Source organism: Scatophagus argus, chromosome 13, assembly GCF_020382885.2.
Source record: "Scatophagus argus isolate fScaArg1 chromosome 13, fScaArg1.pri, whole genome shotgun sequence".
Classification (NCBI taxonomy): domain Eukaryota; kingdom Metazoa; phylum Chordata; class Actinopteri; family Scatophagidae; genus Scatophagus; species Scatophagus argus.
The window spans coordinates 932,548-944,844 of record NC_058505.1 but is presented as its reverse complement, the minus strand read 5'-3'; the positions used below and the strand labels follow the sequence as shown (position 1 = coordinate 944,844).

Here is a 12,297-nt window from a genome sequence, read left to right as displayed (position 1 = left end):
ATGAGAACAATAATAAGAAAAATGGAATAAAAAAAGTCAAGTAGGTGAGTACACACACACTTACAGAGTTGACATAAAAATCTGTGTGTGTGTGTGTATTCATTCGTATGTATACTTTGTAATAATGATATGATCATCATTTCACCACTCTATTATTATTAATATTATTGTTATCATTAAAGTTTTTAAAATAAACCAAAAAAGACAAAAAGATCATATTTGTGAATGTACATGATGATCTTCCATATTCCACATTAACTGTAATTTATTATTGATTAACTTTCCAAACAAACAGACATTCATTCATATCCAATTCAATTAAGACATTTGTTCATATTATTTATAATAACATACAGCGATATGTCATAATTATATATTATGGTAAATTATGTATACATTGTTTCATTGTTTCACAATTTCTTGTTGCAAATAAAAACATTTTTGAAATGTTGATGTTTCTCAAATCATCTGTCATCTCATAAATTTCTAAGAAAAACACACTTTTATAGAAAGTTTCTGCCTTCAAAGTGTTTAAATTAGCATGAGAGGACTTGAAGCTGTGACTCTCAGACTGAAACAAAAACATGTGGTCCATCTGTTATCACTGATCAGACCAACAGAATCGTGTTGTTTCAGCCCCTCACAAAACAAACTGCTGAATGTCTTTGTGAAGCAGAACTACAGCGTCCATGTTGGTTCAGCTCAGGTCTCACAGTGAGGTTCCAGCTGATAAAAATGCTGCCGTCGGAGCCATCAGACACTGACTGATCCTGGATCTGATATCAAACTGAAGATGGTCCTGTTGTGCTGCAAACTTCCACTGAAATACATCTCAGCAGGTCCAGGTTCAGCTTCTGTTCAGGGTTCATTTGGATGGAAAACAATGTACCAACTGAGAATAAGACAGAGAATAATAATGACAAAACATGTCATCTTGCTGAATCTGATGTTTAGTGTCATTTCATTGGTTGATTAAAATAAAAACAGCCGTCATGTTGCCAGCGTTCAGACTTGAGGCTGACTGATGAAGCTGCTGTGTAATCGTTTCATAGCAGCTGTAGCTTGAGAGCAGCTCTGCTGTTTGTTCATGTGTGTAAACAACAGTGTCATCAGCGTAGAGTTTGACATCCACACTGACACAGTTATAAAAGGGGCTCAGCACTGACCCTGGTGGCACAGCCACATCTACTGACTTGTACCTAACAGCTATGTGTTCATGTTTGCTCTCTGCCAAAGTGAGATCCATAAAAACAAGGATGTTTCCAAAACACAGACGCTGTGATTTTTCACTTTATTGAGATTGTTACACTGAAAGAATTGGATAAAGCTGCCTCACTCTGCATAATGTATTAAGAAGAAACAGAAGAAATAATATCAACAATCAAATATCATTCAGTCAGATTACGATTCAGCTTCATTTTATATCATAATAGAAGTCACAATTCAAACTAAACCAGAATCAGAATCAGAATCAGAATCAGAAAAGACTTTATTGCCATGTAAGTGAAGAGGTTTCACATTACTAGGAATTTGTCTTGGTGATTGGTGCATACATAGAACATAACAGTAACATCCATCCATCCATCCATTTTCTATACCGCTTATCCGTCAGGGTCGCGGGGGAGCTGGAGCCTATCCCAGCTGACTACGGGCGAGAGGCGGGGTTCACCCTGGACTGGTCGCCAGTCAATCGCAGGGCCAACACACTAAGACAAACAACCACACACTCTCACACTCACACCTAGGGGGCAATGTAGAGCAGCCAGTTAACCTAATGTGCATGTTTTTGGTATTGTGGGAGGAAGCCGGAGAACAGTGGTAAGCACTGCACCACCGTGCCGCCCTAACAGTAACATATAATTGAAGAATAAAATAAAATAAAAAATAAAAAAACATAAAAAATAATAAAAATAAAATAGAATAAGGTAACACAAAATAAAATAAGTGAAATAAATACTTTACTTTACAACAGCATGAAAACAACACGATTACATAAAATTTAGACATTACATTACATTTGTGGCTGCTGATCGAAACGTTGAATGAGATCAATTGTTGAGATTTGATGGTGAGAAAAGGTGAGCAGAAAACAGTCGGTCAGCATGTGTGCAGCTGGTGGACGGTCCCTTGTTTCTGATCATCGGATCATCAGCAGAGAGAGTCCACAGCAGTACACCAGACTCTTCACTATCAGCACTGTGTAGAGCACACAGAGCAGCTTCACCCTCCACTGAGACTGGAGAAAATCTGTTGGAGGTGTTGATACTGGAAATGATGGAACTGCTGTTGGTGGAAGGGATGGAGTAGCTGGTGGTGGTGGAGGTGTGGTGGATGGAAGCGATGGAGGTACTGTTGGTGGAAGAGCAGGAAGCTCTGAAACAGAAACGGAGTCAAACAGAAATGTCAGTCCTCTGCTCCTCTGCTCCACATGAAGCTGAATCATTACCTTCATTACCTTGTTCTGTTTGGGCCTCCACTGTGCCCCCCTGGTGCTCGACGTAGCAGCGGTATTTATATGTGTCCAGATCGTCAACCAGTCTGATGGCGGCAGTGCATCCCGACTCTTTGAGTTTCAGCTGCTCTCCCTCGTGAGGCAGGACCTTCTCCACAGTCTTGTTCTTCTGTCGTCTTTTCCAGGAGATCTTGACCCGAGGAGGAAACATGTGTGAGGCCACACACAGCAGGGAGCCCTTCCTGTCCAGGTGGGCTGCTGGGTACACGCTCACCACGGGCTTCACTACCTCCTCATCTGCAGTTTGACAGCAGCAACAAGCAGCACAGACACACATTCACACAGTCAGCAGCAGCTTCCAGCACTGCGCTGCATTCAGGCTCATCCTGGAAACTTTGATTTAAGGCTAAAGTGATCTGGATTCTCAAACGTTTTCATCTTACTGTACTGATAAAGTGGGGAGCTTCTGTGAGACTCTCTGAGAGTTTCTTCCAGCCCCCTTGATGTGACACCAACAGAGTTTTATTGAAAGTTGTTGATTCTGTTTCGCCCTGCTTGCTTTTCATTTTTAACAATCTAATGTTTGTGTTCCTGATTATTTTACAACTGCATGTGTGAATGCGCTGCTAAAAATCAACCTGGTCTGGTTGCCTGGTCTGGTCTGGATCTCCAAGTTAACTAAATTGTGTCGAAGCAACTTCTGCCAGCACTGCAATGTAACAATATTTTATTCTGGTTTCACATCACTGAGACTGCCTGCCAAAGGTGACCAATGATGTTTTAATGGTGACTGATGATGTCATGTGCTCAGTTCTTGCAGGCTTTGACACTATTGATCACAACATCCTGTTGTGCAGACTGAGGCTCTTGGTGGGGACATCTGGCACAGTTTTACACTGGGTCAGTGAATTAAAGATATACAATATACTATAAGTTATTGTATAAATATTCACCCCCTTTAAAGTGACTGACCTAATTCAGATGAGTGCTGTGAATGTGTCTCAAGTGATTGTAGTATAAAGACACTTGTGTCTGGAAGGTCCAGTCACTGGTTAATCAGCAATCCAGTTGGTGTATTTCCAACAATTACCCCATGAAGACAAAAGAACAGTCCGAGCAACTCTGACAAAGGAGCTGTCGTTGTGTCGCAGCACAAATCAAATCCTGCCATCTTCTGGTTCCCTTTTATCAGCCGGTTGCAACCAGTCTTGGCATCTGCTTTCACTGTAAGTTAAGTTTTGAGCAGCACAGCACAAAGTTTGCTTGTATCATCTTATATTCATATCATATCATAACTTTTATGGACACAGAGTCCTTTTTAACATGCTTTTTTCTCATCATGTCCGGATTGTAGCACATCCAGATTTTGATGTCTTTGTACCGAAAACAAAGCTCACCTGCTGGGCTTTTAAAATGGAGCAAGACATGGGATCACTTAACTCCCACTTTAGCTTCTTTACACTGGCTCCAAGTGTGTTTTAGAATTGATTTTAAGTTTTTACTACTTTCAAGACTCTGGAACGACCCGTTCAAACAGATCAGGTCAGCTGAGTCAGAGACACTTTTTGACTCCTTTATTAAAACATACTTTTATCAGAGAGCCTCTCCTGAAGTCACTTGGTTTTAATGTTTTTATGAGTTTGTTTGTTTGTTTGCCTGTCCTGTTTCACCTGTCTTCTTGTTTGTACGCTTCCTGGTTTTTATTCAGATGATTTTATGACTTATCTGTTTTATTCTGCTGCCCCTATGAAGCACTTTGTAATGTAAAATTAAGTGCTATATAAATAAAGGTAATTGTTGTCATTATTACAACTACTAAGACTACTACCAATAATAATGTAATTTAACTGACACCATCAGAAAGTAGAAAATCATTTTTCCATATTAGTGTAAATTTACATTGTATAATAAAGGCCATATTTACCTTTACATTAAATACAACCAAACGCCGCCGTGAGCCGTGTGACGGCCACAGGAAGAGGACGCAGAGCGGCGGGATCATTTTTGTCTTCTGGGTGTAGACACAGACAAATAACTTTATATCTTGTTTTAGTTTTATTTTTTTCTGTTTTAAATTAAACTGTTTGTGTGTTCTAATATAAAACAGTTAGACATTTAGCGCTTTATTCTAACCACTGAAGAACTAATCAATACATCAGTACATTATCAATTACAAAACTGTCTTCATTACAACATTATTCATATACAGTGATATGTTTGGACATGTGAACTGAATATAAGAATGCTGTCTCATATTAACAAATGACTTTATCTACGTCTGACGGGAAATTACCGTAGAATCATCACATAACTTAATATCATGTAATGTATTATAGTTATTTCTTGTTAAAACTGCACAACTTCATATTGATTTAAATATATTTACTTTTATATATTTGAAATACTGATGACATAATGTTTCTATTAAAAAGTTCCCATATACATATATGTATGTGTGTTATCATATAAAATCAAGTATATTGTTTGGCTTCATGTATAATTTTAACTTCACTAACAGACACGTGAGCCATCTTATAAAATTCAGCTGTCATGAGGAGCATTTTACTGCATCAGAATTACTTATTAATTATCCGATACAACGTGTCTAAAGTTTTATTCTTTTCTATATTCTGACATAAATTCAATTCTGTTTAATTTCATAAATGATCTTGTTTGATAAAAACAAGAGATGGTGCTGAATTACTGACGTGATCAAATACTGTATATTTGTAATGTTGTCAGCAGGATACTTTTTCTATATAAATCAGTTCCATCTGAAGCAGAAATAAAGAATAAGTTCAGTTGTGCAGTGAGATTTAAACATCTTTTCAGCAGTTATGAAGCTTTTTGATGTCACAGCAGCTGCAGGCTGCAAGAATTCTCTACTAATGAAGAGAAAACTAACATGTAAAGCCTGAAGCAGCAGAAACTCATTAAAAACACATTTTCTACTTGTTCAAGAAAACAACTGAAGGAACATGAAAGTTTATTCTTACCTGTTACATACAGTTTAGTTCCAGAGCCAAAGATCAAGTACAGATATCCCCCCACAGTGAAACAGAGTGATACAAAAACCTTCCTGCTGCTGAATGTGTCAGCTGAGGTGAACGAGTCCACATGATGAACCAGGATCAGATTTCAGCTCCATCATGTGTTTCTCTAATGTTCATATCACACCATTGACCATTCCATCTTATTACACAGACTGGAACACCTAATTGGCATCAAAGGAACTGCATTAAGCTGGTTTCAGCCTTTTTTATCAGATCGATTTCAATTTGTTCATGTTAATGATACATCGTCCACACTCACAAAAGTTAGTCACGGAGTTCCCCAAGGTTCTGTCCTTGGGACAATATTATTCACGCTTTATATGCTCCCCATCGGTGATATTATTAGGAAACACTCCATACATTTTCATTGTTATGCAGACGACTCACAATTGTACTTGTCAGTGAAATCAGAAGAAAAAAATCAGCTAGTCAAACTTCAGGTGTTATGGATGTAATATTGGGGACTGATCATCCGTTTTTTTGTTTGGCGGAGAATGTTAAAGATAAGACCGTAAAGTTAAATATACAAATGTTCTATTTTATGTGACTTGTTGTTGGCAATCTTTTGCTTACCTGTTGTGGAAACGAAAAGTTATGTTCAAGATCTCAATTGTATTTTTTTATTTTATTTCATCTTTGTCAATTTGTCGCGAATGTGTTGCACAGCAATTGATTGTTGATGCCTGGGTTCAGGAAGAAAAAGAATGTATGTTGAAAAAAAGTGTAGAGAGAGAGTGTGGAATACATGGAGTGAAGGCTAACGTGTCGTGCTCGTGTCGTTCTTCCTTTTCTTTATTATTGTCCCCGGTACCGGGGCGTAACACAGGCATGTCTTCAAGACATAAAAACCTGGATGACTTGCAATTTCCTACTTCTAAATTCAGACAAAACCGAAGTTATTGCACCTTAGAAACAAATTATGCAGTGATATTGTAATGCCAGATGGCTTAGCCGTGGCCTCAAGCTCCACTGTAAGGAATTTAGGAGTTATATTTGACCAGGACATGTCCTTTAACCCACACATATCGAATATTTCAAAGACTGCATTCTTTCACCTCTGCAACATTGCAAAGATTAGGCACATTCTGAGTCAGAAAGATGCAGAAAAATTAGTCCATGCATTCATTACCTCTAGACTGGATTACTGTAACTCCCTTCTATCAGGTTGCCCCAATAAATCCATAAAGACTCTCCAGCTAATCCAGAACGCTGCAGCACGACTACTGACAAGAACCAGCATTCTTCTGTACTGGCTTCTCTAAATTGGCTACCAACTGACTAACATGCTGCCCTGCACTTCAGTAACTGATTTTTGCTCATGTCATGATCCACCTGCTGTTCATTTGCACTGTTTACCTCACCGACTATGTACTGGTCCCCGTAATTTTCGTGGCAATGATCTTCAACTGCTGGTTAAGTTTATGGTTTTTATTTTCTCACTCCAACTTCATACATTGAACATTGCATAAACTAAAACCACCGTAAGAGTTTGTGCCTCATTATGGGTCAGAAACTGAAAACATCAGCTCAAGTTACACTATGTGACTATCTCTTATGAGCGCTGTAGCCTTACGGTAAGATTCCTGTAGCATGCGCAGTAGACCGACATCAAGCCTATCAAAATAAAAGTTCCTCTTTCAACAGTGCATAGAAAAGCATATGATTCCTCTGTACATTAACCAAAGTTACTGCTAATAAGAAAACATTAATGCAGTATCAAAAATAGAATGCATATCAACCTTTATATTAATAAGGAAATTCACCTAAAATAATGAACCTTTTGTGGGGTCATTTACACTCCCACCAAATTATAGTGTTTACAAAATGGAAACCTTTAAACACATAATTTCCACACAGAATATAACCTTTAACATTTACACTTTATCACACAGAAACTATATCACATTTCATTTGCATTATGCTTAATCTGCTTCAAGCAACAAAACTAGTTTCTGGACTGGGCGCTCCACTAACGAAAGTCAGCCAGTGCGCTCTCCCTTGTCACTCAGTTCTCTCTCTCCAAGTAGGATTTTGGCCCGTCTCACAAGTCCATCCTGGCCTCTGCTGATTTCTGAGACTTTTCCAAGTCTCCATTGGCTCCTGGGTAAGGTGTCCTCAGTGTCCAGAACTATATCTCCAACTTGCAGGTTCCTTTTTGTGCTATGCCAGCACTGTCTCGCTGTGATGTTGTGGAGGTACTCCTTTTTCCATCTACTCCAAAACTGTTCCGTCAGATATTGCACCTGACGCCACCTCTTTCTCCCGTAAAGATCCGCTCTCTCAAAGGTGCCAGGAGGGGGCAAGGCAGCCGTGGATTTCATGGTGATTAGGTGGTTGGGAGTAAGTGGCTCTAAACTATTGGGGCTGTTCAGAGTGTCAACAGTGAGTGGGCGGCTATTTACTATAGCCATGGTCTCGTACAAGAAAGTACGCAATGAAGCGTCATTGAGCGTACCAGGGGACAGTAGCAGAGTGGCATTCAGGACACTACGCACAGTTCTAATCTGCCGTTCCCACACACCCCCTGCGTGGCTAGCATGAGGTGCGTTCATTACAAACTCACACTGTTTCTCTGTGAGAAATGCATTCAGTCTGTCCATGTCTAGTTCTTTCAGCGCAGCATTCAGTTCATTTTTAGCACCCATGAAATTTGTGCCCTGATCACATTTGATTTGCCTTACAGCGCCTCTTAAAGCAATAAAGCATCTCAGTCCATTAATGAATGTGTCTGTAGACATGTCCTCTAACATTTCGATGTGAATTGCTCTAGAGCAAAAACAGGTGAAAAGTAACCCGTACCTCTTTTGTTGTTTTCTCCCTTGCTTTGTCCAAAAAGGACCAAAACAGTCCATGCCGCAGTATGTGAACGGCGGCGAGGGTTCTGTTCGTTCCACGGGAAGGTCACTCATTCTTTGGCCTTCAACAGGCCTTCTCAGCCGTCGACAAGTGACACAGTGCCGGATGCATCATGCAACTGCTCTGCTCAGTCCACAGATCCAATAGCCATTGGACCTGATCTCGTTGATGGTGAAGCCTTTACCCTGATGCTTCACTTTTTCATGATAGTGGGTAATGATGAGCCTTGTTATGTGTTGTCCTTGTGGTATGACTGTGGGATGTTTGAATGGAGTAGGATAAGATGAGCGACTGAGCCTACCTCCCACCTTGAGCACACCCTCTGCATCCAGGAAAACATCCAGGTGATACAGCTTGTTCTGCCTTGGAAGTTGATGTCCGTTGCTCAGTAACTTAATCTCTTCCTGGTATGCTTGGTTCTGTAGATCTTTGATGATGAGTCGTTCTGCATATTGTCTCTCACTAACTGTAGAGAGGGCATTGGATTTATCCTTCCTAGCACGTCGCACCAGACGTGCCACGGCCATGACTGCCCGAGACCAAGATGAAAACTTACAGAATCTGTCCACAAGGCTAATTTGTTCTGAGGTCTCTGTCTGAAAAGTCTGAGCCTTTTTAACTTCGGGGTCACCAACAGGCAGCTCTAAAGACACTTCTGTCGGCATTTCCATTTCCTTTTTCCACAGAAAGCTAGGGGCAGTGAACCAGTCAGATGAAAGCAACTCGTCCACTGTTGTCCCCCTTGAAGCACAGTCTGCTGGGTTGTCATCAGTAGGTACATAAAACCACTGACTGGGATCTGAGGCATGACGGATTTTCTGTACCCTATTAGCTACAAAGGTGTGAAAACGGCGGGCATCATTATTAATGTAGCCTAGGACTACCTTTGAGTCCGTCCAGTAAAAATCCTCACTGTCAGAGTAGCCTAATTCTTCCTTCAGCATATTACTGACTGTGACTGATACAACAGCTGCTGTAAGCTCTAACCTGGGTATAGTTGTTACCTTCAGTGGCGAAACACGTGCCTTTCCCAGGAGAAGAGTGCAGTGTACATCTCCCCTTTCATTCACCAGTCTCAGATAAGTGCACTGTCCGTAGCCAGTTGTACTGGCATCTGAGAAGTGGTGTAATTCTGCTTTAGTTACCTTTCCAAAGTCTGCTGGTTGATAGCAGCGAGCTATTTGAATTCCTTCAAGTTTCACAAGGTCATCTCGCCATCTCTCCCACCGTGCCTTTAACCTCTCTGGAATGGGATCATCCCATCCTGTTCCTTGATGACACATTTCCTGGAGGACTTTCTTTCCGTTGAGGAGATAGGGCGCGATGAAGCCGAGTGGGTCGTATATGGAGGCGACAGACGACAGAATGCCACGTCGTGTCGCTGGCTGGTCCTTGGGCGTGACACTGAAAGTGAAACAGTCACTCTCAATGTTCCAGTGTATTCCTAGTGCTCTTTCTAAAGTGGCATCGCTGAGCGAGAGACTCTTTGCTTTGGTGTCTGTAGCGTGCTCAGTTGCTGGGATGCTCTGTAGAACAGTATCGTTGTTTGACACAAATTTGTGCAAGCGTAGACCTCCTTTAGCACACAATTCACGTGCCTCCTTTGCTAGACGGATGGCCTTTTCTTCAGTCTCGACACTGGCTACCCCATCGTCTACATAAAAGTCTCTGGCAATGAACTGTGACCCTAGTGGGTGTGTGTGACTGTGTTCTTTGGCGAGCTGCTTTAGTCCATAGTTCACACACCCCGGTGAGGATATGGCTCCGAAAAGATGGACTTTCATCCTGAATTCCTGGGCTGGTGTACTTGTGTCGCCGTTCTTCCACCATAAGAAGCGCAAGTAGTCACGGTCCTTCTCTGAGACATGAAACTGATGGAACATCTTTTCTATGTCACACATCAAAGCAATACGATGTTGCCGGAAGCGAATAAGCACTCACAATCTGTTTAAACTCCTTCCCTCTTCCATCACGGATGAGGAGCATATACAGGCTGAATAATATTGGCCCAAGGACAGAACCTTGGGGAACTCCGTGACTAACTTTTGTGAGTGTGGACAATGTATCATTAACATGAACAATTTGAAATCGATCTGATTAATAAGACTGAAACCAGCTTAATGCAGTTCCTTTGATGCCAATTAGGTGTTCCAATCTGTGCAGTAATATAGAGTGGTCAATGGTGTCAAATGCAGCACTAAGGTCTAACAGTACAAGGACAGAGATAAATCCCTTGTCTGATGCCAGGAGGAGGTCATTTGTGACTTTGACCAATGCTGTTTCTGTGCTATGATGAGCTCTAAAGCCAGATTGAAAATTCTCAAATAAAACTGATTGGCGACTGTTCTTTCAAGGATCTTGGAAATAAATGGACGGTTAGATATTGGTCAGTGGTCAGCACTGTCACCTCATAGCGAGAGGGTTCCAGGTTCAAATCCCGGTCTGGGCCCTTCTGTGTGGAGTTTGCATGTTCTGTCTGGGTTTTCTCCGGGTTCTCCAGCTTCCTCCCACAATCCTGAAAACATGCACAGGAGGTTAAGTGGCTGCTCTACATTGACCCGATGTGTGAGTGTGTGTGTGTGGTTGTCTGTCTTTGTGTGTCACCCTGCAATTGACTGGCAACCAGTCCAGGTGAACCCACCTCTCGGCTGTAGTCAGCTGGGCTCCAGCCCCCCGCAACCCTGACGGATAAGCGGTACAGAAAATGAATGAATGAATGATAAAAATGTGTCTTATTAAAGAATAACATGACACACTGAATTATGGATTTTGACTATTTTAAATACAGAAATAAGTTCTATGAATATGTTAATAATTAGACTTAAATGTGTTACCTTTGAGCACGTTTGTTTTTATGAGATGGAGGTGAAATATGTGAACCTGAGCTGTGGTTTACTGCTCTCTTCCTGTCACAAACACTGTTTGACATCTGCTCATCTGCTGCTTTTTGTTCAGGCTGCAGGGATCACTTCTCACTGTGGGCACCACTCTTCCAACAGGCACAGTAGTAGGTGGCTGAATGAAGGAGCTTAACTGTCTGGATCTTCAACTCACAGCCGTTCTGTTCTCTCACAACTGAGAAATCATTTTTCTGAGGATGATCATACCTGTAGCTTATGCTACAACTACTCCTGCTAAGACTGAGAATCCTTCTGAATGTTTCTGTGTCTTTCTTCTGATACCAGTAGACATAATCATTGTAACACTGGCCAGTTCCTCCACAGCTGAAGGAGACGCTTTGACCGACTCTCCTGGTCAGTGATAACTGGTCCTGAGTCAGCTGTGCTGCCATGGCAGCCAGCGCTGTAGAGAAACAGACAGAGAGATGAAGTTAGTGTGACAGCGTTTGTTCCAGGTTGACTTTGTTGGCTCCTGATTGGCTGGAAACCCTCACCTGAACACAGACAGCACAGAGCAGCAGCTGGGAGGAAAAGCATTTTGTGCAGTGGTGTTTCCTCTGGTGAACCTGGGGAGAAGTGGCGCTCCGATGCAGCCGAGGCCAAACCAGGACGAGCTGCCGGATCAGACGAGGCCCACGTGGTTTCTAACAGGTCCTCAGACCTCCCGTCGGCCCCCGCGGCCCACAGATAATTGATCGACGGCTCGGCTCGGGCTGCCGTGTGGTTTTCCGCACAGTGGGAGGTTTTAAAGGGGAGAGGAGGAGGAGCCGAGGAGCAACAGGCAGCACACGGTTAGCATAGAGATGGAGGACTGCATCCTGTCTGTTGCTGCACATCACTGACACATCACTGACTGTACACAGGTGTTAATGTGACCACAGAGCTCACTGTGCTGTCATTACAACTCCTCACTCTGGTCCAGGATTTCACATCAGAAACAAGACAAATGACAAACTCATTCAGTCTCAACAACAGAACAAACATGTGCGTCTTTCTTTTTTATTATAAGAGTTTATGGGAATTTACACTCACTCAC

The 12,297-nt window shown here is 41.7% G+C and overlaps 1 protein-coding gene and 1 pseudogene across 1 annotated transcript in view; both read right to left on the bottom strand.

Annotated features, from left to right (window-relative positions):
* Positions 1-12,297, bottom strand: part of LOC124069111 (immunoglobulin lambda-1 light chain-like) — a 29,865-nt gene that overhangs the window by 5,887 nt on the left and 11,681 nt on the right. The gene's annotated exons all lie outside the window — the stretch shown is intronic.
* Positions 1,938-12,002, bottom strand: LOC124069114 (annotated as a pseudogene).